Source organism: Alligator mississippiensis, chromosome 4 (genome assembly GCF_030867095.1).
Source record: "Alligator mississippiensis isolate rAllMis1 chromosome 4, rAllMis1, whole genome shotgun sequence".
NCBI lineage: Eukaryota > Metazoa > Chordata > Crocodylia > Alligatoridae > Alligator > Alligator mississippiensis.
In genome coordinates, this window is record NC_081827.1 from 22,939,774 (window position 1) to 22,965,930 (window position 26,157).

The 26,157-nt window shown below is 41.5% G+C and overlaps 1 protein-coding gene and 1 non-coding gene across 2 annotated transcripts in view; both read left to right on the forward strand.

Moving 5' to 3' along the window:
* MAGI2 (membrane associated guanylate kinase, WW and PDZ domain containing 2) overlaps positions 1-26,157 on the forward strand; it is a 1,249,850-nt gene that overhangs the window by 865,661 nt on the left and 358,032 nt on the right. The gene's annotated exons all lie outside the window — the stretch shown is intronic.
* Positions 8,761-8,897, forward strand: LOC132250476 (U4 spliceosomal RNA). Its single transcript, XR_009462202.1, has one exon. It is a non-coding gene; the product is annotated as a U4 spliceosomal RNA (small nuclear RNA).

Genomic DNA, 26,157 nt, shown 5'->3' on the forward strand with positions numbered 1-26,157 from the left:
AGCTGAGGATCACAAGTGTGTTTTCTGTCTGTTGTGTTTTTGACTCCTGGACTGACCCCTCTCCCTCATCTCCCACTGAGAACTTCGCTGTGCAGAATAGAATCTATTTTGGGATTCTGAGATTTTAATCTATAGAGATGCCATGCATAAGGGAAACTAACAGCACCATGGGAATATGAATTTTATTTTATTTGTTTTTAATGGTACAGTGCTGTACTGTTTAGGAGCCAGTTTAAACAAAACAGTATCTGGTAGAATAGGGTGAGAGAGGGAAACAGAACAGTTGCTATTTCCATTCCAGGCTAGATATTTTTGGATTGCAATAGTTTTAAAAATACAAACACAAACAAGATTGGAAACATTTTAAAGAAATGTAACTGTTATGCAGACAAGAGATCTTATCAAACTATAGATGTTTATTTGCACCCTACATACTATTCAGTTTTTCTTTAGCAAACTTTAATTCATCAAAACCAATTAATAAAATAGGTTAATAAATGTATTGAAATGATTTTTTTCCTTAGGTGGTATATTTTAATTTTCCTGTAGTTCATTATAATTTAGGTCCCCAACTGTCATTAAAGTGAGAAGGAAATCATTTGTAAATATTGTCAGTTATGTTTATTATCATGTCTGGGGGAATATTATATAGTTAGTAGTTCAAAAACTCTTTCATGACAGTTTAATATATTTATATAAAGAATTATGCTTTTATATGCCTCATCCAATTTATTTGAAATCTGCCAATATGCTTAAAACTGGCCAATGTAAATATTATTTCTAAGAGGATAATTCAATGCTGTTGTGGCTGAATAGTCATTGATTGGTATTTGGGTGTATACAATGTAGGGTCATTGGTACAGAATGTTCTGATTTTATATAAAACTGTCCAGTTTTTAAATACCTCTTTTTTCAAGAATCCCCTCCTTATTTCAGTAATAATTCTGACCTTCCCTTCTGACAGTAGAAATGCCATGTCTGAATAATTTTGTCATATGTTTTTCTAGTATTGAAAGCACTGGCTCCTCGTGTCTTCTACATAAGGCATGCAGCAGAAGTGTTATTGGCACCAAACAAGGAGACATGCATTTTGCATTAGAAATCCGTGCGTCTCATGCTACTTTTATGACATGATATCATTGCCTGGGGCTCAAGGTGCATTATTGGAAGTGGGGGGAAAAAAATTGTGGAGCAATATCACAGGTATTATTGGAGGCAAATATGCATTGCTCTTCATTTATTACGTACAAAGTGCACAAACCACATCAGTTATTTAACTGTAAAAAAAAAAAAAAAATAAAAACCTGAAATAATTTTAAAGGCAGAGCAACATGTAAAATAAATAGGATCATTTGTCAGTTATTTGACTAGTGGATTACTGCGTGACTATCGCATGCTGGGTCACCTCATTCTTTAAAAGTTGCTCAGCTCATTAATGCCAAGTAGTTGAAGTAAAGCACAAAAGACTTTAGAGAGAGATCTTCTGTTCTTGTACTCAGAGTACAGCTCACTGTTGTAACAGACCCAATTTTCCCATGTTTCTCTGGTTGCTCCAAAAATCGCTTGGCGTCTTTTAAATTTTTCAGTATCTGTAGAAATGCAGACATCTCCAGATGGATTCCAGTTATGAGGAGTGTTGCTAGCTAGCTATGAAGTTCTGATATTTGGAAGTTTGAGCTGCCATGTGGGGGGGTCGTTCTTAAATGCTAATTAAATGATTAATTATACACTGATTTCAGCTAATGCTATATAAATGTGTTTATGCCAAATGAATTAATTTTCCTTACAATTCATGATATATTAAGGTCCACTTCTAGCTGGAGACGCTAACTTAAGAGTTGCTTAGCTAGGAAATGATACCTGCCTTGTTTTCTGTAGTGTTATTTTTAGGGTTCACATTGCTAAATATAGTTTCATTGTCACTCAAAATTTGTATTTTAATTCCTCACAGTTAGAATTTAAATTTTCTCAATGGTATGTTTTTACCAGGCAACTGGCTCTGAATGATTTCTCCAATCAACCCCATGTGATTCCTACACTGGCTTGCATGTTCCCAATCAAATTACCTATTATTCTTATTACCTTCACCCCTATCACTGTCACCATCTCAGAAAAAGCCCTTAGTAACATTCTCAAAAAGAAAGACTAAGTCCACCAAGACAACCTTTCTGCTTCCTCCCTGGTACAGATGTTCTGGTTTTCCGCTTGTTCTGTATCTTTAATCACACCTACTCCCCAGTCCCCATCAGGGGATCTTGTAAATCAGAACTCAGAAGGCCACCTAGTCCCATCTCTACCGTGGACCCATTATGTGACCTTCATCAAGTGGTTTCATCTCAATGTGCCTTGTTTCATCAACATTTCTCTTTGACTCTGTTTCCCCTTTGGGCTGCATTTTTTTTTTTTTTTTTGAAGCAGAGAATTTCTCTTAGCATGTGTTTGTTTGGGGTTTAGCACAATAGGGACCTTATTTGAACTGGGACTCTTAGGGGCTGTCATAATACTAATACCGATATTCTGAGAGAATATTGGGATTTAAATTTACCAAAAAAATTCAATTTGCTGAAAAAAGATCTATCGGGAAAAGCCAATGGGATATTTTATCTTGAGTCAATTTGAATCAAAATATTTCATGTGTTAAATCCAAAATATTTAGAGTTAATCAAGTAAAAAATACTAACGTGCAATTACCTATGGTGCACTTCCTTATGGGGCTGGGCTCCCTAGAGTACTTTATCTTTCATTCTGGAGTATGTCTCCTAGAATGTGTTTCCTCTGCAGTGTGTATCATAGAATTTGCATGATTCTAGGTGCATTGTGGGAAAGTTAGCCAGGTGAAGGAGCCTGGCCCATGAGGGAGAATAAGGGCCAGAACTACAATTCCCACAAGACAGTTGGAAAATTCAGTTTTTTGTTGAGATTCAGTTTAGCAAACTGCAAGCATTCAGTGAGCATCACTCCCCACCCAGCCCACTTCAAATGTTGTGTTGTGATTGAAAAAGTCAAAATGAAACATTTCAACATTTCCAAACTAATGTTTGCAGGAGAATTTTCCATTCTGCAGAAATTTTTGTTGTTTCAACTTTTCATCCTTTTTCACACTGCGTTCAATACCACATATCATCCTATCTTTTGTCTTTCATGCTATTTTACCATTTCTTGCTCTCAATAAAGTATTAATACTTTTAGTATTAAATAATACTAAAAGTGACTTAGGCATATGCAGTTCTTGTTCTGGAGGCCCTTTTATTGATCTCCAGGAAAAACTGATTACCTTTCTTACCCATTTCCAACAAGAGCCACTCTACTTTTTGCTGCTAACCTTAATGAAAGACACCCTTCCAAACAATAAAGGGAAAGTTCTTTATTGATAATAAATAAAAACAATTTTATTGTTCCTAGAAATATTTCTGTTCATGTAAATAAAGAATCAAAGTAAATATTTTCTTGAACAGCATAACATTTTTTTTTGAAAAAGCAATTATTTATGTTAAATAAAGGCATTTAGCTAGATGTCTCTTAATCTGCATGTGAAGACTATATTTCCTAACAGATAGATCAGTGCTAAATAGTTATGGATATTATTATATACATTGAATGGATTCTGTAAGTTAACGTTACCAAACCAATAGATAATAACAGAATAAATTGCAAACACTCTAAAATTTAATAATCCACTCCTATCATTATTTTTTCATCCTATTTTCAAAGATCTTTGGGGACAAAAGGTATGAAATATATATATATTTAATAATGTAGGATGTGCTGGATAGCTCAAATCCATTTAACCACTGGACATGAGTAGTGAGCCTTCTGTTATGCATCCTTAAGTGTACCGAATTTGAGTGTACTAGTGTCCCCTACAGGCTGATTCACAATGGGATTTACAATTAGATAAAATTGTATGCTAATTCAGTGCTCTCCAACTGGCAGCCCACAAGCCATACCCACCCCACAAGGGGTTAACACACAACTGGTGAGATTCCCCCCTGGCCTCTACTCCTTCCATTGTTCCTGCTGCTGTGATAGCTGGGATCTCTGGGCTCCCCCTTCCTCCTCCACCTTCTGTTTCCTGCCCTTGCCCTGGGAATTATCAGTCCTCTGGATGAAGGCCTGGAATGTTCTTTTAGGTCAAATGAAAGCTACATGCAAACATTACAAAGAGGAAATAACTCAGAAAGGTTTTGGTTTGAAATGGCAAATTGTATTTTAGCAACAAACAAGAACCCTTAAAATTATTTGTCACATTGAGGTCTAATGATAAGTGCTAGTTAGATTTTGTGTCAGATGGTGCAATTGGTTCCACCTATAGTTGAAGGTCTACCAGTGTCTGCTATTTAAACATGTCCCTGGGGATTCATATTTTCAGTTCAAAGTGTTTACATCAGACTTTCTTTACATAGTTTGTAAAAGCATATCTTAAATTATTTTTTCTTCTAATACTGAAATGTCGCTGGACATTCACTAGTTCACTATGTGGAATAATGCCTCGATGTAATACAAGATATCACTGTATGTAAAGATATTCAGTTAGTTAGAAATGCATGTGTGCTGTTTTTTAGTATTTCCATCCTGAAAAATGTTAGCCTTTAGGATGCAATTTTCCATTCTCAGAATGTAACTACATATGAAATTAACACAGCTGAATAAACTCCAGTGCAGTTTGCACCACAGTTTATGGCTCCTGGGTGCTGCATTTACGTGTGCAGCCGGGAATGCAGGAAGTTAAGCCAGGATGGTACAGCCACAGCTGGCAGAGATCTCCAGGGGTCAGTCTGCCAGCCCAGAGCTGCTCTGACTTGGCTCAGCATGCTGCAGCAGGGCTGGCTGGGGCACGAATTTGCTTCAATGCAGAGCTAGCTGGCAAGCAGCCCCTACATTGAAGCACCCTCGTGCCCCAGCCAGCCCTGTCAGTGTCTACACATGCATTGTAGCAGAGTAAATAACTCCACCATAGGATAGTACTTGTGTCTGCCAGTAGTAGCTTATGACAGAGTTAATGAGTTTACTCCATCCTAATAATACCACATGTATAGATGGTGATGCTTTACTGTGGAGGTAATTGGTCAACTCAAGAGTAAACGTCTCATGTAGATGCACCCAATACTGATGGATAGGAACATGTTTTTATTTTTCTTTAATGTGATATTGCTGCTAGAAACATAGGAAGGCAACACCATGCAACCACCCAACCCCAGGATCCACTGTTTGAAGATTTTACTAGAACCTCACACTTGTTTTTGTTTTTATTTAGGAATCCTTACACCTATTGCATTGTCACCTGAAATAAATTAACAAAAGAGCTAAAAAAAGGCTTAGTTGCCTACAAGCTGGGGTACAACACCTACTTTTTAGGCACACAGTCCCTGGAGTAGAATCATATCCCTATGTTAAGTTCTCAGGCCCCCTATACAGTACATGAGGAGGCATCACCTCGGACCAGGGAGCTAAAAAGTTCTACATGTTAAGGAAGGAACCATTTCAAGACAGCCAGTCAAAAATGTTAAGCACTGGGTTATGTCTGAATCCCACTCTGCTCCAGAGATGATGCATCTGTATGTGGCTACAAATAGGCTCCTCCATCCACTTGGGAACTAGAGGTCAGAGCTTCTTCTCTTGAAGTTGTGGCACTGTAGAAAAATGGTAAATTCATGGGTGAAGAGAAAGAAAAAGATGGAATGTGACAGTAGATAGCATTCAGGGGTCTCAGCTCGGGGACAGTTTTTCTGTCTTTTATGTTAAATAGGTCCTAGAGAAGTATAGAAAATGTCCCATAAGCAGCAACTATAGCCATGGACCAAAAGAAATCTCATGAGGTTCAATGAGGACAAGTGCAAAACTCCGGCACTTAAGATGGAAGAATCCCATGCACCACTACAGCCTGGAGACTGGTTAAGAAGCACTCTAAAGAAAAGTACCTAGGGGTTACAGTGGACAGTAACCTGGATGTGAGCCAGCAATGTGCCCTTGTCTAGAAGACTAACGGCATCCTGGGCTGCATGAGTAGGAGCATTGCCAGCAGATTGAGGGACGTAATTATTCCGCTCTATTCTACACTGGTGAGGCCACATCTGGAGTACTATGTCCAGTTTTGGGCCCCCCTCTACAGAAAGGATGTGGACAAGTTGGAGAAAGTCTAGCGGAGGGCAACAAAAATGGTGAGGGGTCTGGGGGACATGATTTATGAGGAGAGGCTGAGGGAACTGGGTTTATTTAGTCAGGAGAAGAGAAGACTGAGAGGGAATTTGTCTACCTGAAGGGTAGTTTGAAAGAGGGTGAAACTAAAGTGTTCTCAGTGGTGACATTGACAGTACAAGGATCAATAGTCTCAAGTTTCAACAAAGAAGGTTTAGGTTAGATATTAGGAAAAACGTTCTCACTAGGAGGGTGGTAAAGCACTGGAAGAAGTTACCTAGAGAAGTGGTGGAATCTCTACGCTTGAAGGTTTTTAAGGTCTGGCTCAACAAAGCCCTGGCTGGAATGATCTAGGTGGAGATGGTCCTGCTTTGAGCAGGGGGTTGGACTAGATGATCTCCTGAGGTCCCTTCCAACCCTAACTTCCTATGATTCTATGATTCCTTACTCTCTGATGAGAGTCCTAAATACTAGGCTATAAAACAGCAATACTCAATCAGGGTGCCATGAAATCCTTTTACATGTGCCATGGCATGCTATGTAATATTAGAACTGTTAGGTGTGCAAACACTTACATATGATTTACAAGATAAATGCAGAAATTTCAAATAGGAATCCAGGGTGTCAAAACCAATCAAACCTGTGGTCTTTCTCGGTTCTTTCCAATGGAAGAATTGCTCTGCTGTTTTTCCATAGTTAAACCAGTGAAAGCTAGCAGCTGGCATTTTCTGAGGGTGCCTTCAGTCTAACAAGAGGTGCCTTGTATCTTAAAAAAAGTTGAGAATCACTGACATGGAATCGTGCTTCCTTTTGCTCATTGTTCTCTCTGGCCCAGTGAATCTTGAATCAGCTTCAGCAGGGCTGTAGTAAAAATCACACACTATCCAAACTAATCTGTCACCAGATATTTAGGGATCCTTTGTGGGCAATATGGTTTTGAACCCCCTCAGACTTATAAGGGTATTGCATTTCCTTGGTGAATGCTCTAAATACTAGACTGTATATACAAGGTGAACAAAACAACCACCTCAATGTGTGGCTCTGTCTTAAAAAGAAAGCAGGCCCCACTTTGTTTTATGAAGAGTCCAATTCTGTGTAGTAGACATACTGCAAGAATACCTCAGGGCATTTTTACACATGCTGTGGGACGTGGCTCAAGGTGCTTTAATTAGCGATCCATGCTAATTAAAAGCATCCACATGTCATGTGTATCAGCATCACTGAGCATCCCCACACTGAGTATCTCCATGCTTATCCATTATGTTTTATTTCAAAGCACCCCACCATCATTTTTTCAGCACAGAGACACACCACAACACTGATACACATGACTTGAAAGACGGCTGAAGTGTGTCAATTTCTGTGCTCTGATGTGCTGGATTTCCAGTGCATTGGAGCAGGCTCTGTGCACATGTGTAGGAGCTGTCAGAGTATTTCTATACCACATCCACAGCGCTCCCAGGAATGCCACTCCCAAACATACCTTGCCAACCTCCTCTTGCATCTACTAAGTTAGTTCTGAGCATGCTCAGAGTCATTACTCAGGGACATAGAGAAGGATCCAGTGATTTTAGGCAGCTGTGAAGAGTTATGCAACATTTGAGCAGGCTCTCATAAATACCTCTATTCCACATTATGTCCTGTTTTAGGTGTGTTAACTTTATTGGACCAAAGACCAAGTCTGCTTTTCTCAGCAACTGCTTTACTTAAAATTTGAAGGGGAAAAAAGTGGTCCTTTTTATTACCTAATTATATAGCTACTGGTTGCATAGAAGTCCTTTTCGTCAAGCGGGAGTTGCATATTTGCAATGCCTGCAAAATTAGGTCCACACATGTGTGGAGGGAGTCAGACACAGCATGAATAATTGTGCTGCAAACATTTTGATGCAGCTCTGCAAATGTTTTTCTATTCCAACATCAACCCTCATCCTATTCCAGGCCTGAGCCACTTCCAGACAGGTACTGCACATCACATCCTCTTGCCTGGTGGCTTTCTGATATGAACGAATGACTAGGAATTAGACACTAGCTTGAGAGACTACCAAACTCATTTCCACTTGTAACTGAAATACAGGTGTTTACAGATGATAAGCTTATTGCATCTCTTAAACCCATAGTTTTGTTGTTAATACTTTTTTACTTTTTGCAGTTTACAGCATGGGTTTTAAAAATAGCATTTAACACCATCAGTTTTGGAAGAAACAAGCATTTGTTGTAATAATATTGATTACAAGGAATTTATTTGACATTTAAATAGAAATTGAATGCTTTTTCCTGGGCTTGTAATTTCAGTTCAATATTAATTAAACAATAACACAGCATCTTATGGAGAATAATGACCATCTGAGAGATATCTTATGCCAACACCTTCAGTTGGGCCAAGGCAGTGTCTGAGCCAAACTTACTATTATTCTTAGAGAATGAAAAAGGCAAAACCCTGCAGGATTTTGGTTTGGGGTATTCCTATTAGTATGTAGAGGATACTTCTATAGAATACCCATCTATAGATAAGCCATTCTGGTGCTTGAGTCCTCTATAATATATCACTAAGTTTATAAAATACTATTAAATGCAACTGGAACCAATATTAATGCATGGCATATCAGACATAGTGTGTAGTACCACAGCTTTGCGCAATGGCAGTATCGTAGCCAATGAGGTTAATCCGAGGCGCGATTATTGCTAGTACCACAGAAAGAAAAGATGAATACAAATGAAGGAGAAACTATTTTTCTTAATTATTTAGCAATGGTTTGACTACCTTGCAACATATATATAGCTGTCTAATGTAAGTACTTATCAATGCAACCTGATATTAGGTATGACTTACAAGGTCTCAAGGTGAAGGAAGTATAAGCTACTGGCTAATGCTGTGGGCCTAGGAATAAGGATTCATAAATTCTAATTCTACTGTTGAAATAGTTCATCATGTGACATAAGACAAATCACATCACCTTTCAGTGTCCCTTCTAGTAGATGGATACCGTACATAGCTTGGAGGGCTGTAAAATCTTATTGTTTGTAAAATGCTCTGAGGTTCTCATTTGAAAGATGTAATGTACATATCAAGTATTTTTCTTGACAGAGTAGCAACCTTTTAAGGTGTTGGTAACTAAACTATTGCATTTCAGTTTCAAAATCAAATAAGCATATCAGCAAGGTATTGATAGCAGAGGCAAAATGGCAAGCTAGAAAGTGAAATTAAAGCTAACATGGTAGCACACAGATTATGTTAACACAGAAAAAATGTCTGCATGCCGCTGGGAGGAGGGACTGCGCCACAGGTAAGTACACCTAAGATGGTTTTCATCTAAATGAAGATGACAATGAAAATACAGCAGCACAGAGTTCAAGCTCCTGAGTACCTTCCTGGCACCCCAGGAGGGTTTGTATAGCCTATTCCATTGCCTCTTCATTACTACCATTACCCAAGCTAGCTAGATGAATTCTGGCTCAAATCTGCCTCCCCTCGTTGCTGCACACATGCCCTGACACTATGTACCCCGACCTGTAAAATCTAAAATGTATCAGTAGTAGTCATTTTCAATTTTTCTGCAACATGCTAAGCTTTCAGTATGGATGAAAACAAGGAGGCTTTTAATCAGAACTTGCTTTCCATCCACATCTGAGCATTATAATGGGAGCCCATGGACAAAAATGTTGGTTCTGTAAACCAATGAGATTATAGAAAATCAGAAAATTATAAAAAAAATTTTGATAAAATTTCCCACCCCCCTTCTATTAGCACCTAAACGTCCATTAGAGCTGGAGAAACTAAAAGGTTGAATCTTTTCAACTATTTTATCTTTAAAAATTCCCAGTTTGGACACCTTCGTAGGGTGAATTCTGTCTCCATGGAAGGCAATAGTAGTATTCTAACTGACTCTTGGGAGGTGTGGTTTTCACCATTAATGTATATGTGCCATTTGGTGCAGAAATTGAAGTAAGCTTAAAATAGTCTTCCACAAATATTCTTAGTTGAAGGGAAATTCCAATCAAGAAATATGAAGGAGAATCAACAACATGTTATTTAGTGGAAGTTATACAACAGACTCCTGTTGGGGAGTAGGGGGAAGAAAGAAAAAAATGTTGAAATCACTACATAAATATCTTTTTAATCATAAATAGGCATCAGAGTATTCTCTCTTTATCCTTAATCCTCCAAGCCTTGACTTCTAAGTGGCGATGAAGCGTGATTGATTTAACAAAAGAGACTTGTGGGATTATATTCATGACAATATCTCCTGCCACCCTCATTGTTATTATGCCTCCTCCCTCTGGAGTTTTTCCTGAAAGCTCTTACTCTTAACAGAGGTTGTTAATGAAAGATGAATGACAGCCATCTTGTTTTATAAAAATTAATCTTCATAATGGATTCATTTAAAATTTGATCCAGAAGGTCAAGAATTCACTGAGTTTAGATGTAAAAAAATAATTTTATGTCTTTGCCTGTAAGTATCCTTGTCTATACAATCCTATTAAGTATTTCCTGATAATCATTAAAAATCATGTTTGCTACTGGATACAGAAAAGTATAACACTTTACTAATGACTGCAGTATCCACTCTGTTAATATTTTGTTAGACATTTCTTTAATGCAGTTTTGTTTCCTCTTTCCTATCATGGTATGTTTTGCCCATCTATATTAAATAATTATAGACTTTTACTGCAGAGTTCAAATGCAAATCAAAACTCCTTCATTGTGAATGGGTATTAGGATGTAGGCTTTCATCTGACTTTATCTATAATATTATGCCCTTATACCTGTTACCTGAAGTGTTAGTTATTATGAGGTTTTTATTTAATTTTTATTTTTATGATGTTTAAGGTGGCTGGCAACCAGAAGGAACTACAAGTATACAGAAGTGTGTTGGCTGAAGCATGTCTCTTTGATTGCTAGAATAGGGCTTTGATTCCAGCCTAAGCCCTTTGGAGAGAAATGAGTTGCTGGGATCCTTGTTAAATGGGGTGTTGCAGGGTTGAAAGGAAATGTCTGAGTAAATTTTGATGTCCTAGATTTAAGGTTTGATAAATAATACTACCTGTTTCAAAGGCACAGTCTGTCATTGCTTTTAAATTTTCAGTATAGATAAGCAATGCTAATAGTTGAGGTTACCAGGAAGTACATCTACCTGAGCAGAAGGCATTGGCATAGGTATTTAGTGTGGGTAGGACCCAGAGTGCTATAAATAGGGACCTACCAAACTCAAGGAGGTAGGTGGTCAGTTTTGCAGGCCAATCTATGCAGCATTTTCCCCTCTATGCGGCATTGCCCGCAGCTGGAGTACTGCGTCCAGTTTTAGATGCCACACTTTGGGAGGGATGTGGATGGCCTGGAGAGGGTTCAGAGGAGGGCCACTCATCTAGTTAAAGGCCTACAGCAAAAATCCTATGTAGACCAGTTGGGAGACCTGACCTCTTCAGCCTCTGCAAGAGGAGGCTGAGAGGTGATCTCAAAGCTGCCTAGAAACTCATCGGGTGGGGGCAGCAAGAAATAGGGAATACAATGTTTACCAGGGCGCTTGTCTGGGTAACTAGAAATAATGGCCACAAACTGGAAGACAGCAAATTCAGATTGGACATCAGGAAAAAAGTCTTTGCAGTGAGGATTGACAAAATATGGAATAAGCTTGCAAGGGAGGTGGTGCTGTTCCCTTCCTTGGAGGTGTTTAAAAGGAGATTGGACAGACACCTGGCTGGGCTCACCTGACCCCAGCACTCATTTCTGCCCAGGGCAGGGAGTCGGACTTGATGATCTAATAGGTCCCTTCTGACCCTAACATCTATGAAACTATGAAACTATAATCATGGAGCTGACTGCCATTTTCACGGGCTCATTGCAGCAGATCCACCCCGCACACCTCCGATTGGCCAAAAGGGCCCAGTGACCCTGCCCCTCATCATTGATTGGCCAAGAGAGCTGTCCATTATGCATCCCCACCCCGCACCACTGATCAGCAGACAGGTGGGGCCATGTGACAGGCAGTTCTTTCAGCCAATCAGCAGCAAGGGGGTGGCTGCCATTTTGGCTGTTTCCCTTCACACCAGCAATTCCTCCCCAACCCCTCTTGTGGGCTGTGAGACCAGGCCACAGCGACCATGAGGTCTGCTGGCTCCCACTGCAAAATTGTGAATTGAGCAGGTCCCAGCTATAAAGTCATAGTGCCATACAACATAAAGAGGTGTGTTTTCAGCATGAGTAGTGGAGCATTTTGGAGTAAAATAGGTAGCATAAGAGACTGTGTGTGTGAGAACCAAGAGAATCTTAATGTGGGTGCGTGATATGACAGGTGATTGTATGATTGCTTGAATACATGTAGGTAACATTTTTGAGTTTAGAAGGACATAGGACATGAGAAGATCTTGAATATAGAGCTGAAAGCGAAGATGTAGACAAGGGCTTGGGAAGCAAAGACATGTCTCTGAATTAAAATGGAACGGATTAAAACCAGAGAACCTCATAGAAAGAACTTGTCCTTGGAGGTGCCTTCAGATGCTAGGGGGCTCTGAACCAGAAATAAAACACTTTTCTTTTAAATTAAATCATTAGATTTTCAAGCTATAGGATGAAACTTAAAGTTTAATTAAAATAATATCTTCTGAGTAAATCTTCTTCAGGAATTGTTGACTTTGCTCTGTAAAATACATTAATAATATGAGGAGGCCTCAGAAACTTGGTCATACCCCAAGCAAACATATTTACTAATTATTGTCATGAGTATAACCAGGGTGTAGGTGTCAGGGTTCAGAAGCTGAGGGTCAACAATACCATAAGTTCAGAAACCAAAGCAGAGGGTCACAATATTGATTGTCAGTCTGACTCTGATGTATCATACCAGAGGTCAAGCGGGTCTGTGGTCAAGGCCAGGCCAGAGACCAGGAGCCAGAAAATCCATTATTCAGGAAAGGATAAACAGGAGCAATGTGCTGTGGTCCAAGGAAGGAACAAACCTGGATCAAGTTTGGAGGCAGAGCAGGAGAGTCCAAAGCAGGGGTGAGACAAGAGTGATTCAGGGGTTCAGAGCTGGGAGGTCCAAAGACAAGAGCAGGAGTACAGAAGTCAAGCAAGGAAGTTCACAGCAAAGATACTTGGGAATATGGTTTCAGGGACAAGGCAATGCAGGGTTTTATAGCCCCCTCCATCAGGGCTTGTAGCTTGTATTGGTTCTCCCAGGTCACCTGGTCCCCTGTTGGGAACCTAATGGGCGGGCCCTGGCTGAGCTGAAGCATGCTTGGGGCCACTGCAGCCTGGTCCTCTGCCTATGGATGCCATAGATCAGGGTTAAAATCCCAGGGGCCCTGACAACTATACATAAATACACAATGCCTAATTACATATGTATACTGATGCTCTGGCAGGTTTGGGCCACTACTGTAATAGGAGACAGGGAAGCCTGCTAGCTTTTTAAAGCAATGTGACCCAATTTCTTTGTGGAACATATGCTTTGCTGCCTCTGCTCTGTGACAACCTGGGGGTGGAGCAATCTCAGTTTGGGCAGAGAAGACAAGAGTAGGTGGAAGCGTGCCCATGCCCTTCATTCGATAGAGGTTTAGTGAGGGTTTGCAGAGGATCTTGGGATGCTGGGGGAACTGTGACTGAATTGATTGGTACTGGTACTGAAGTTCAATGGTCCAGTTTAATATAAATCAGTTGAGTCTGGCTTGGCAGGGAACTCTTCAGCGAGCTAAAAAAAAAAGGAGGCTTAAAAGAAGCAGAAATTTGGACAAACAACTAGGGAGGAGTATAGCAGTATTGCTCAGGCATGCAAGGATGAAATCAGGAAGGTCAACGCACAATTGGAGTTGCAGCTAGCAAGGGACATAAAGGGTGACAAGAAGGTTTTCTACAAGTATGTCAGGAACAAGAGGAAGATGAAGAAAAGTGTGGGTCTTACTGAAGGGAGAAGGCTACCTAGTGAGCGATGATGCAGAAAGACAGAAGTACTCAATGCCATTTTTACTTCAGCCTTCACAGGCAAGGTCAGCTCCCAGACTACTGCACCTGCCAACACACTTTGGAGAAGAGGTAAGCAGCCAACTGTGGCAAAAGAACAGGTTAGGGACTATTTAGAAAAGCTGGACATATACAAGTCCACGGGGCTGGATGGGATGATCCAGAGCATGCTGAGGCAGTTGGCCAATGTGATTGCAGAGCCACTGGCCATCATCTTTGAACACTCATGGTGATTAGGAAAAGTCCTGGATGATTTGCTAGATGAAAAAAGGCAGATATAGTGCCCATCTTTAAGAAAGGCAAGAAGGAGGATCGAGGGAGCTACAGACCAGTCAGCCTCACCTGAGTCCCTGGAAAAAAAGTGAAGTAGGACCTCAAGGATTTGATTTCTAAGCACTTGGAGGAGAAGAAGGTGATTAGGAACAGTCAGCATGGATTCACCAGGGGCAAGTCACTCCTGGCCAACCTGATTGCCTTCTATGATGAGATGACTGGCTCTGTAGATATGGTGAAAGCATATCTTATCTATGTTGTGATCTACCTTGATTTTAGCAAGGCTTTTGATATGGTTTCCCTCAACATTCTTGCAGGCAAACTAGGGAAGTACAGGTTCGATGAATGGACTGTAAGGTGAATAGAAAACTGGCTGGATCATTGGGTTCAGAGAGTAGTAGTCAATGGCTCAACATCTAGTTGGCAGCCAGTATCAAGTGGAGTGCCCCAGGGGTCGATCCTGGGGCTGGTTTTGTTCAATGTCTTCATCAACAACCTGGAAGATTGGATAGAGTGCACCATCAGCAGGTTTGCAGATGACACCAAGTTCAGAAGAGTAGTAGATACACAGAAGAGTAGGTCTAGGATTCAGAGTCACCTAGACAAATTGGAGGATTGGGCCAAAAGGAATCTCATGAGGTTCAACAAGGACAAGTGCAAAGTTCTGCACTTAGTACAGAAGAATCCCATGCACCGATGCAGACTAAGGATTGATTGGCTAAGCAGCAGCTCTGCAGAAAAGGACCTTGGTGTTATAGTGGACAGTAAGCTGAATATAAGCCAACAGTGTGCCCATGGGCGACTGGTGTCAGCGACCAGGGGTGGGGGTTGGTCCCCTGCAGCCAATCGTGCTGACTCAGAAGTGCCAGCGGCATGCCTAGAAAGGCCAGGGACATGTATCGAAGTGCCAGCGGTGCTTCTCCTAGCGCCCCTGCTTCCCAGCCAGCACTCTGAGAGGGGACACCAGTGCTCCACCTTGCCTCCCCTACCCATCGCCTAAGCAGGGAAAGCTGCCTCTCAGGGGGTGCATGTACATCCATGTGCACCCCCTACACATCACCACTGAGTGTGCCCTTGTTGCATAGAAGGCTAATGGCATACTGGGCTGCAGTAATAAGAATGTTGCTACCAGATTGAGGGAAGTGATTATTCCCTCTCTTCAGCGGTGGTGAGGCCACATCTGGAGTACTGTGTCCAGTTCTAGACCCCCCCACTACAAAAAGGATTGTCAACAAATTGAAGACAGTCCAGCAGAGAGCAACAAAAACAGTTAGGAGGCTGGGGCACATGACTTATATGGGAAGTTGAGGTTAGATATTAGGAAAAACTTTCTCTCCAGGAAGATAGTAAAGCACTGTTACCCATAGAAGCTGTGGAATCTCCATCCTTGGAGGTTTTTAAGACCCAGGTACACAAAGCCTTGGCTGGGATGATCTAGTTGGGGATGGTTCTGCTTTGATCAGGGGGTTGGACTAGATGACTTCCTGAGGTCCCTTCCAACTCTAATTTTCTATGATTCTGCATCGATCCAGGTCTATCTTAGACCAGTGCATATATACTGGTATATGTGCACTGAACTTCTATTCTGTTACAGGTTTGTACCAGTTTCCAAACACTTATACCAGTTGATTTGTATTTTCTGTCCCCAGCCCAGGTTCGCATGAATTACCTCAGTTGCCTCCTTTCCTTCCATATGAATATTGTGCAGTTGTGTGTAACGATTTGTAGTCATTTGATCATTCTGTTTGTTTCAAATTCAGGTCTGTAAACTGGGCTGTAACAAGTCTCAGAAAGACTTCAAATTGCATCCTATAAACAACAAGACTGGTATCTTACTTGTGGTAGCATGTACTGCACAATGTCCACAGAAGATTTACAGTGATGTGATGTAAGCTACCTTTCTCCAGGGTTGTAGCATGAATCACTTGCTTGAATGTGTGAATAAATCTTTCCACTAATCCATTTGTGAAACAACGCTAAGGACCTGATGTGACATGTTTGATACCATTTCTTGAGACAAACAATTGGAACTCTTCAGATGTGAAGCGAGTCCCATTGTCACTTACAATTTTTGCACACATGCCATTCCTTGAAAACAAATGTTAACACTGTCTTCTCAGAACTAATTCAAACCATACACAATACTTCAGGCCATTTAGAAAGAGCATCTTCTACAACAGAAAACACAAGCCCTATAAATGGTCCGGTGTTGTCAATTTAGATTTATAGGGTTGAAGACTTTTTCCAATTGTGCAATGGAGTATGTTTGTTTAGGCATGTGTCGTGTTGACACCATTTTTGCCTTATTTCTATTCATGTATAAATCTGTGACTGCCATGCAAGACTGCTGGTCAGAACTTTGGATTTTACAACTTCCAAATGTCCTACATGTAATTCTTGGAGTATATGAGCAGAGCCGCCCCTAGGGGTGTGCCTGGGCCAGAGGATATCAACTTGTCCAGGGGGGGCAGCGGCCAGAGCTGGCAGCACATGGTGGCAGCAGAGCTAGCGAGGCCTGTAAGACCCGAATTTCAAAAAATCGATTATTTTGGTGCCGTATATTTGGTATATATTTAGCAGCCTTGATATGCACACAGCTGATCTGTGCATCTTCTCATCCTAAAGTAATACATTTAGACTGTATATATTTTCATATTGTACTATGGCATTTTTTCATTGGCAAGGACTGAACTTGTGCTACATATTGAGCACCTTATTCCACCTCAGTATCATTATCTGATGCTTGCTATGGTAGGTTTTACAAGTAGTTTCTGATTTTATGTTACTTTTGCTTGTGATAGACCTTCCTATCTTTCTGCATCTCTGTGTGACAAGGTGTTTAGCAGAATTTGCAGATTTGTTAGAAACTGACACAGCCACATTGTGAGTGCTTCTGTTATGACCTCAAACGTCCAACCTCAGGGCTGTTAATTAAAGCTCATTCAGGGCTGTTAATTAAAGCTCATTCAACGAGCTTTAGTTAAAGCACCCCCGCCACCATTTTTCAGTGTGGGGACACTGATACACATGATGCTCTGGGAGCGTTAATTAGAGTGACTCTTAGAGTGCCCCCTCCCACCTATAACATATGTATAAATGCTTTTCCTACAGCATATATATATAAATGCTCTTCATTGCAGGATGGAGGCTTAATGTGCATTAACTAAAGCACACACTTTGTAAGTGATGCTTAATGCGCATTTACCTATTTTAGCAAGCATTAAAAAGCACAGTTTTTTACATGACACTTTAATAAGCATTAAAATAGGCTAATGTACATTATATCTAGTACCTCCATTATGAGGTACTAGAAAAATACTCATTAGCCTATCTTAATGTGCATTAATTAAAGAGCATGGGTGTCTGTGCATATGCTACAGGGCGGAAGAGGGAGCGCTTTAATTAAAAGATCCACAGTGTCACATGTATTCATAGAATCATAGAAAGTTAGAGTTGGAAGGGACCTCAAGAGTTCATCTAGTCCAACCCCCTGCTCAAAGCAGGATCAGCCCCAACTAGATCATCCCAGCCAATGCTTTGTCTAGCCAGGTTTTGAAAACCTCCAAAGATGGAGCTTCCACCATCTCTCTGCGTATCCTGTTCCAGTGTTTTACTACCCCTCTATTGAGAAAATTCTTCCTAATATCTAATCTTCCATTGCTGCAACTTAAGATCATCGTTCCTTGTTCTGTCATCTGCCACCACTGAGAATAGCCTAGCTCCAGCCTCTTTAGAATCCCCATTCAGGTAGTTGAAGACTGCTATTAAGTCTCCTCTCAGTCTCCTCTTCTCTAGACTAAATAAGCTCCCACTCTTTCCTCATAAGTCATGTCCCCTAGCCCCCTCATCATTTTTGTCACCCACCGCTGGACTCTCTCCAATTTGTCCACATCTTTTTTGTAGTAGGGGGCCCAAAACTGAACACAGTACTCCAGATGTGGCCTCACTGGTGCTGAATAGAGGGGAATAATCACTTACCTTGACCTACTGGCAACACACCTACCAATGTAGTCCTGTATGCCGTTAGTCTTCTTGGCAATAGGAGTACACTGCTGGCTCATATTTAGCTTACTGTCCATGTAACCCCCAGGTTCTTTTATGCAGAGCTGCTCCCCAGCCAGTCAGCCCCCAGCCTGTACTGGTGCATGGGATTGTGCAGAACTTTGCATTTGTCCTTGTTGAACATTCTTTTAGGCCCAATCCTCCAGTTTGTCTAAGTCTCTCTGAATCCTGGCCCTACCCTCCAGCATATCTACTACTCCCCCCAGCTTGGTATCATCTGCAAACTTGCTGAGGGTGCACTCTATCCCATCTCCCAGGTCATTGATGAAGACATTGAACAAAACTGGCCCCAGAACCAACACCTTGGGAACTCCACTTGGTCCTGGCTATCAACTAGACATCAAGCCATTGATTACTACTCTCTGCGCCCAGTGCTCCAGCCAGTTTTCCACCCACCTTACAGTCCATTAATCCATCCCATAAGTCCTTAGTTTGCCTGCAAGAATGTTGTCGGAGACCATATCAAAAGCCTTTCTAAAATCAAGGTGCACCACATCCACCAGTCTCCCCACCTGCACAAAGCCAATCACCTCATCATAGAAGGCAATCAGGTTGGTCAGGTATGAGCTGCCCTTGGTGAATCCATGCTGACTGTTCCTAATCACTGTTTTCTTTCTTAAGTGCTTAAAAATGGATTCCTTGAGGATCTGCTTCATGATTTTTCCAGGGACTAAGGTGAGGCTGACTGGTCTCTAGCTCCCTGAATCCTCTTTTTTCCCTTTCTTAAATAGTTTCAGAGTTTCATAGTTAGTAGGGTCAGAAGGGACCCGACAAGGTGTCTATCCAGCCTCCTCTTAAAGACCCCCAGGGTAGGAGTGAGGACCATTTCCCTTGAAAGTTGGTTCCAGATCCTAGAAGCCCTGACTGTGAAGTAGTGCCTCCTGACATCCAGCCTGAATCTGCTCTCTGTTAGCTTATGGCCATTGTTCCTCGTTACTCCCGATAGTGCTCAGGGGAACAGGGACTCTCCTATTGCCTGCTGGTCTCCCTTGGCTAGTTTATAAATGGCCACCAGATCCCCTCTCAGCCTCCCCTTGTGGAGGCTGAACAGGTTCAGATTCCCTAAATTATCCTCATAGGACCTGCCCTGCTGACCCCAATTATGCGAGTGGCCCTCCTCTGTACCCTCTCGATGTTCTCCACATCCCTCCTGAAGTGCAGCACCAAGAACTGGATGCAGTACTCCAACTGCAGCCTGACCAAGGTTGCATAGAGGGGTAGGATCACCTCCTTGGACCTGCTTGTGATGCATCTGTGGATGCATGACAAGGTGTGGCTAGCCTTTCTGACTGCATCCCCATGTTGGCGGCCCATGTTCATCTTCAAGTCAATAATGACTCCAAGATCCTTTTCTATCTCTGTGCTGGTGAGAGGGGAGATCCCCAGCCTATAGGTGTGCTGCTGGTTCTTCCTCCCCAGGTGCAGTACCTTGCACTTGTCAGTGTTGAAACCCATCCTATTCTCATCTGCCCACCTCTGTAACCTGTCCAGATCTGATTGTAGCTTGTCCCTCCCCTCTAGCGTGCCCACCTCTCCCCACATCTTAGTGTCATCTGTGAATTTGAACAAGGTGCTTTTCACCCCCTTGTCCAAGTCACTGGTGAAGATGTTGAACAGCGCAGGCCAAAGGACTGAGCCCTACGGAACCCCACTGCCCACATCCTTCCAGGTCAAAAAAGACCCGTCCACCACCACTCTCTGGGTATGGTCCTCCAGCCAACTGGCAACCCACCTGACCGTATAGGGATCAACACCACAGTCTCCTAATTTTTTAATGAGATTGGGGTGAGAGACAGTGTCGAAGGCTTTTCTAAAGGCCAGAAAGACTAGGTCCACCGCGACACCTGCATCCAAGTACTAAGTGACCTGATCATAGAAGGCCACCAGGTTGGTCTGACAGGACCTGCCTCTGATGAATCCATGTTGGTTGCCCCTAAGCATGCACTCCCCTGCTGGTCCCTCGTAGATGTGCTCCTGAATAATTTTCTCAAAGAGCTTCCCCAGGACCGAGGTAAGACTAACAGGCCTATAGTTTCCTGGGTCCTCCATCCTCCTTTTTTTGAAAATGGGGACCACATTGGCCCTCTTCCAGTCCTCTGGCACCTCGCCAGAGCACCACAAGTGCTTATAAAGCTGTGCCAGGGGACCCGCAATGACCTCTGCTAATTCTTTCAGCACTCTGGGGTGGACATCATCGGGACCTGTTGATTTGGACGTGTCCAGTCCCACCAGGAGGTGCACTATGTTTGCCCTTTTCCAATCATCTGGGACCTCTCCTGATCACCATGAGTTTTCAAAGATGATGGCCAGTGGCTCTGCAATAACATCAGCCAACTTCCTCAGCACCCTTAGGTGCATCACATCTGGCCCCATATATATGTACACATCCAACTTTTCTAAGTAGTCCCTAACCTGTTCCTTCACCACTGAGGACTACTCACCTCCTCTCCAAACTGTTGCCCAGTGCAGTAGTCTAGGAGCTGCCCTTGCCTGTGAAGACAGACAAAAAAAGCATTGAGCACTTCAGCCTTTTCTGCATCCTCAGTCACAAGGTTGCCTCCCCCATTCAGTAAAGAACCCACACTTTCCCTGAATCTCCTTTTGCTACTGACATACTTATAGAAACCCTTCTTGTAACCCTTCACATCCCTTGCTAGATGGTATTCAGTGTCCCATGCTTCAAAATGGTGGCAGGGTGCTTTAACTAAAGCTTGTTCACCATTTTGAAGTTTGGGGATGCTGAATACACATTTTGCAGAGGCTGATGGAGTGTGCTAATTAGTACTGGGTAGTACTTTCCTACCCAGAGTTAATTAGTTACTCCAGCCTAATAGCACCTCTTGTGTAGACAGTGACGCTTTACTGCAGAGCTAATTAATCAACTCCGCAGTAAGCATCTCATGTAGATGCACCCTATATGAAGCAACGCTCACCCTGTCTACTGGATAACAGTTTATTCAGCAGATGCAACAGTGTTATTAACTTAGGTAAGGTAGGAGCCTATAGTTGTAACTGGCCATTTCCAGAGAAGAGTACATTTGTGGCACATTTTGTGGTTGGAGTACCTTAAGGATAGCTTCAGTGTTTTTTTATAATCCAAACAAACCAGCTTTCTCAATACTGTGGCCACAATGTACTACTGAATATTTGAAAAAAATGTTATTTGCTCTTATGTGCTCTATAATCAGGCGGTCAGAAACTTCCAAATGCCTCTTTAGAGGTGTGAGGGGTTCTTCTTCACTCTCTTCCATGATCAGTACTTTATGCAAGGAGCAGAGAGTGTCAAGAATGCCTTGTAATACTTAACCTGTGGCTTATTGCCAAATCCTGGGGGTGGATGCTATTCCAATCACTAACTTGCTCCATTGGATACTATTCCAATCACTAGCTTGCTCCAAATCAGACCCAGGAGCAGCTGACTCTGGTGCAAACTATGCAAACTATGTTAGAGTTTTTCAGTCGGGCTAATTTATACGTAGATGCTCCCAGTGTTCGCAAAATGTAAGAGAAGTACCTTCTTCAGAAACAATTTTGCTTTCATATATTTCAAGGTTCTGATATCGTCCAGAAAGCCATGTTATTTTTTTCAGGAAGTTCAGCCATACCTACAGACAATATATGCTTTGGCAATCCAGCTGAACTTGTCTGTCAGTTTTTATCAAGTAGTGCATGGCCTCCTATACTTCACAACATAGAGGTTTAGCATATGCTGTTATATGCAGCCTTTTCTATAATGATATCCAGGTAAGGTAGGATTTCCTTGCATATGTTTTTAGAAGCACTAAGCTTTTCTGCAAATTCAACCTTTTAAGTTGCAGATAATCCCGTTGTAAAAAAGTACAGAAATAGCAAATGATGCCACAAACTTTGTTTTAAGTCTTGGTCCTACTTGTAAAGGAATCCAAATTATACTTTACTTTTTTTCAAAATTAAACATTTTTAGAAATGCTACACTAATGTCAGGCATTCTATCTTGACAGCTACAAACTGATGAATCTGTCATTCTTCATTGTGACACTTGCCAAATTGCGGTTTGTTCATTTACATAGATGTATGAGTCCTCATTATTTTTACTTTCTGTACTATTTGTCCTTAAAACAATAACCATTAGCATTATGGGCCATGTCTTCCTTGGTCTTAGAAGTGCTTCAGGGAGTAATAGAGTTTGACCCACTTTTAGTGTTTAAGATACTTAAACAGTCAATAGGGGCTGCATCTACATATGCATTAATGCACATTTTCTAATGCTCATTAATTTAGTACCTCCACTATGAGGTACTAAATTAATGAACATTAGGCTTCACAAATGCACAGTAGTGCATCTGTACACTTTTTTTAGTGATACTTAATGCTCAGTAGACTATTTTACTGCACATTAGCATAATGTCACTTTTTTATGTGATGCTTTAACACGCAGTAAAATAGTCTACTGCGCATTAAAGCCCATGTGTAGAAGTGTCCAGGTAGACTTAGGTGCCTCTAAAGAATAAGCCATTTTTAAAAAGTTTTTATTATAGTATAGAAAATCAAGAGAAGAGGGTGACAGACTCCAGAATCCTGGAGGTATCTAGCAGGGGTATGCGAAGCAGGCCCTATTCAATTCAGATTCGGATTTGGCCCAAATCAGGTAGAGTGATTTAAATAATTGATTGGGATCACTGTCCCTGATTCAATTTGGCCAAATCTGGATCTGAAGATTCAATGCTGATTCGGAGGATCAGTGATTCAGACATAGACACAGCTTTAAAAATGTTTCTACATACCTTGAGGTAGCAGGCATGGCTCATGATTGCTGCAGTGCTGAGGTGCATGGAGTATCCCACAGGAGTGTGGGGGGGGAGGGCCTCCACATGCTTGGTGGCAAACCTGGAAGTACTTCCGATCCACTTCCGGGTCTGCTGAGAAGCGTACAGCCCCCCCCCCCCCCCGCACCTCCCCAGCTTGGCGATCAGCTGCAACGGGACCCCAGGTGCCCCCCCCCCCAGACCCAGGAGGCACCAGTTGCTGAGCCAGGGGGGACTTCTGAGCCCCTGGGTGCTCCCCAGTGGACTCAGAAGTGAACTGGAGTGCTTCTGGTCCACTTCTGGGTCTGCTGCTGAGCATGCTGGGGAGCCCCCCACATTTCTGTGGGACACTCCATGTGCCCCAGCATCACAGTGATCATGAGCCCCTGCTACCTAGAGGTATGTAGAAACAACATTTAAAGCTGTCTCTATGTCCGAATCTCCGAATCTTTCTGAATCTCTCCAAATCGATTCAGAGAGTTCCAATTCAATTTGGAGAGATTAAAGGGTCCTCTGATTCAATTTGGAGATTCGGCCACCAAATTGGGCCAAATCTCTGCCGAATTGAATCAGGGACTGAAGCTTTGCAATGCCCTCATATCTAGAAGTAACCACATATACACCACTATCTTCTTAAAATAGAATCCCATTTTCATTGCTATGGACCAGATCCTGCTCCTCATTAGACATGTAAGTCGACTTATGTGCAATCCTATTTCATATTGTTTGAGTCCCCACATATCCATTAATGCATCTATTTTTGTGACATCCTATCATCTTAACCTTAAAACTCAGCTCAAAAAACAGCAAAGAGGAAGAGGATTCATCTACCTTTTCTATTAAATTTTTTTGGTGCCTGAGATGGAGCAGAATCTGTTTCTAAGAGTATGAGGAAATCAGAGGCATAACTGGGATACAGATAATCATGTGCAATAGCCATGTACAAATATACAAGGCCTAGATACATATGCACACTGTTGTTGTGGATGGATTCTAGTGGTAACTGCAATAGAGGAGAGGAGGCATTTCTGCACTGCAGTGGTGGCCTGTCCCATCCAGACTTTTCCTGAGCATGCCCCACCTCTCATATCTGCACATATTCTTCAAATCAAGAGGTATATTGATGTGGCTGTCCATTGGAGATTACAAAGGGTGAAGTTCTTGTCAGCACATATCTAAGTTTGGAGCGCATGGGCAGGTGTACAAAGGAAGGACATACCAGGAATGGCCCACTGAGATTTGCCATCACTTAGAAATGCCTACAAATGACCAAAAATATTTAAAGGAACATTACCAAATTCCAGACATTACAGGTTAATGGCTTTTTAGTGGGTGTTTTATTTTGCTTTGGATTTTTTTGTTTTTGGGAGGGTAGTGGGGGGGGAGGTAGGGGAGAGAAGAGACATGAGTTAAGATTTTGAGTTCTGGAAAACCTGGAGGTTTCTTTGCTTGCTGTTTTTCACATTTTCCATTTTAATGTTTTTCTTTAGTTCCTCTCCTGTCCTCCTCTGTCACCTTTTGTTCGTCACACACACTGGTATCACCATAGTTGAAACCTATTGGTACTTCTGTTCCTCATGCCCTTGCAGCAGGTATTAGGTTTCTTCCTTTTTTGTTTGCAAGATAATCAAATTACGTTTGAATTACCAAGTGCTCTACTTCTGTATTATTACTTTTGTCAAAAGATTTTGCTATGCAATTACAGATGACATTATTGTCCTTCAGTACTGCACAAGTTAGGTTAGGACCCAATCCTAGAAACACATGTTTATCTTTAAACTTGTGTCTAATCACACTGACTTCAGTGGAATTAAAAGCAAGCATATGTATAAGTGTTCATTAGATCTGTGCTTAGAATCAGAACTCAACTGAAAAACTAGATGTCGGGATGGTACTTAAGTAAAATTTAGGCACATGAATCACAAAAAGCAATCTAGAATCCAGTCTGGGACTGTGTATGCATTTTACACCAGATAGGGATTGCATGGGAAATGGAACTACTCCTAGGAGCAGGGCTGTGAAGGTAGAGGGTAATTCCCCCAACTGCTCTGCAGTGTAATGGTTGGGACACTCTCCTTGGAAGTGGGAGACATGGATTATAATCCTGTTCAGCTAAATCTTGCTTGAATCTTAGGTCTGCTGCTTCTTGAGTGAGTGCTCAAGGCAAGAGACTATAATGCAGAAGGTAGGCCATGGTGAGGTGCACTGGAATGTACTGTCTGCCCTCAGAAAAGGTCTCAGCTGTTCTGATCCTGATCCACAAGGTGTTGTGATGCCTAAATTGGAAGTACATAAGGGACCAATCTGGATTTTGCCTTTTGAGAAGTTTAAAGATTGAAATTTTTTGTATGATTAGGGTAATTTTCATTTTAATCAGAATAACATGTTAATTTTTCTTGCTAGATTTTAAGCGGTGCTTATTCCCCTTCTTTTATTTTTGCTGGAGCACATGGCAATAGCTTTTCCCCCAAAGGTTTCTGTTTGTTCTGATATTTCTATGAAAAACCTAGTCCTGTTCTGATTAATGAATGTTCAAGTTGTATAAAACATATTGATTATACAGATTATTTAATGTGTGCCCCTCTACTTGATAAGCTGATATCAGTCTGCAGTAATAGTATCTGAGTTGTTTGTTAAGGAATAAGTATAATCCACACCATAAAGCAATGTAGAATGAACATTGCTAATTGTCTTTAGATTGGATATTGAAGTTCATTCATTAATATTTGTAGATATTTTGCTTCAGTATTTTCCTATTTACATTAAAAACAGAGCCTGATATTATACTGCAATATCATGAGAACTCCTTATTATATTAAGTTTATAAGTTTTTTACACTAAATCAGTAAAGAATCTTTTTAAGTATCCTTTCCAATTTGGTAACAGAATATGCTTTATGTGAGATTCAATCCTGTGCTCAATATCTTTGCTGAGAGATCCAGCATCTTA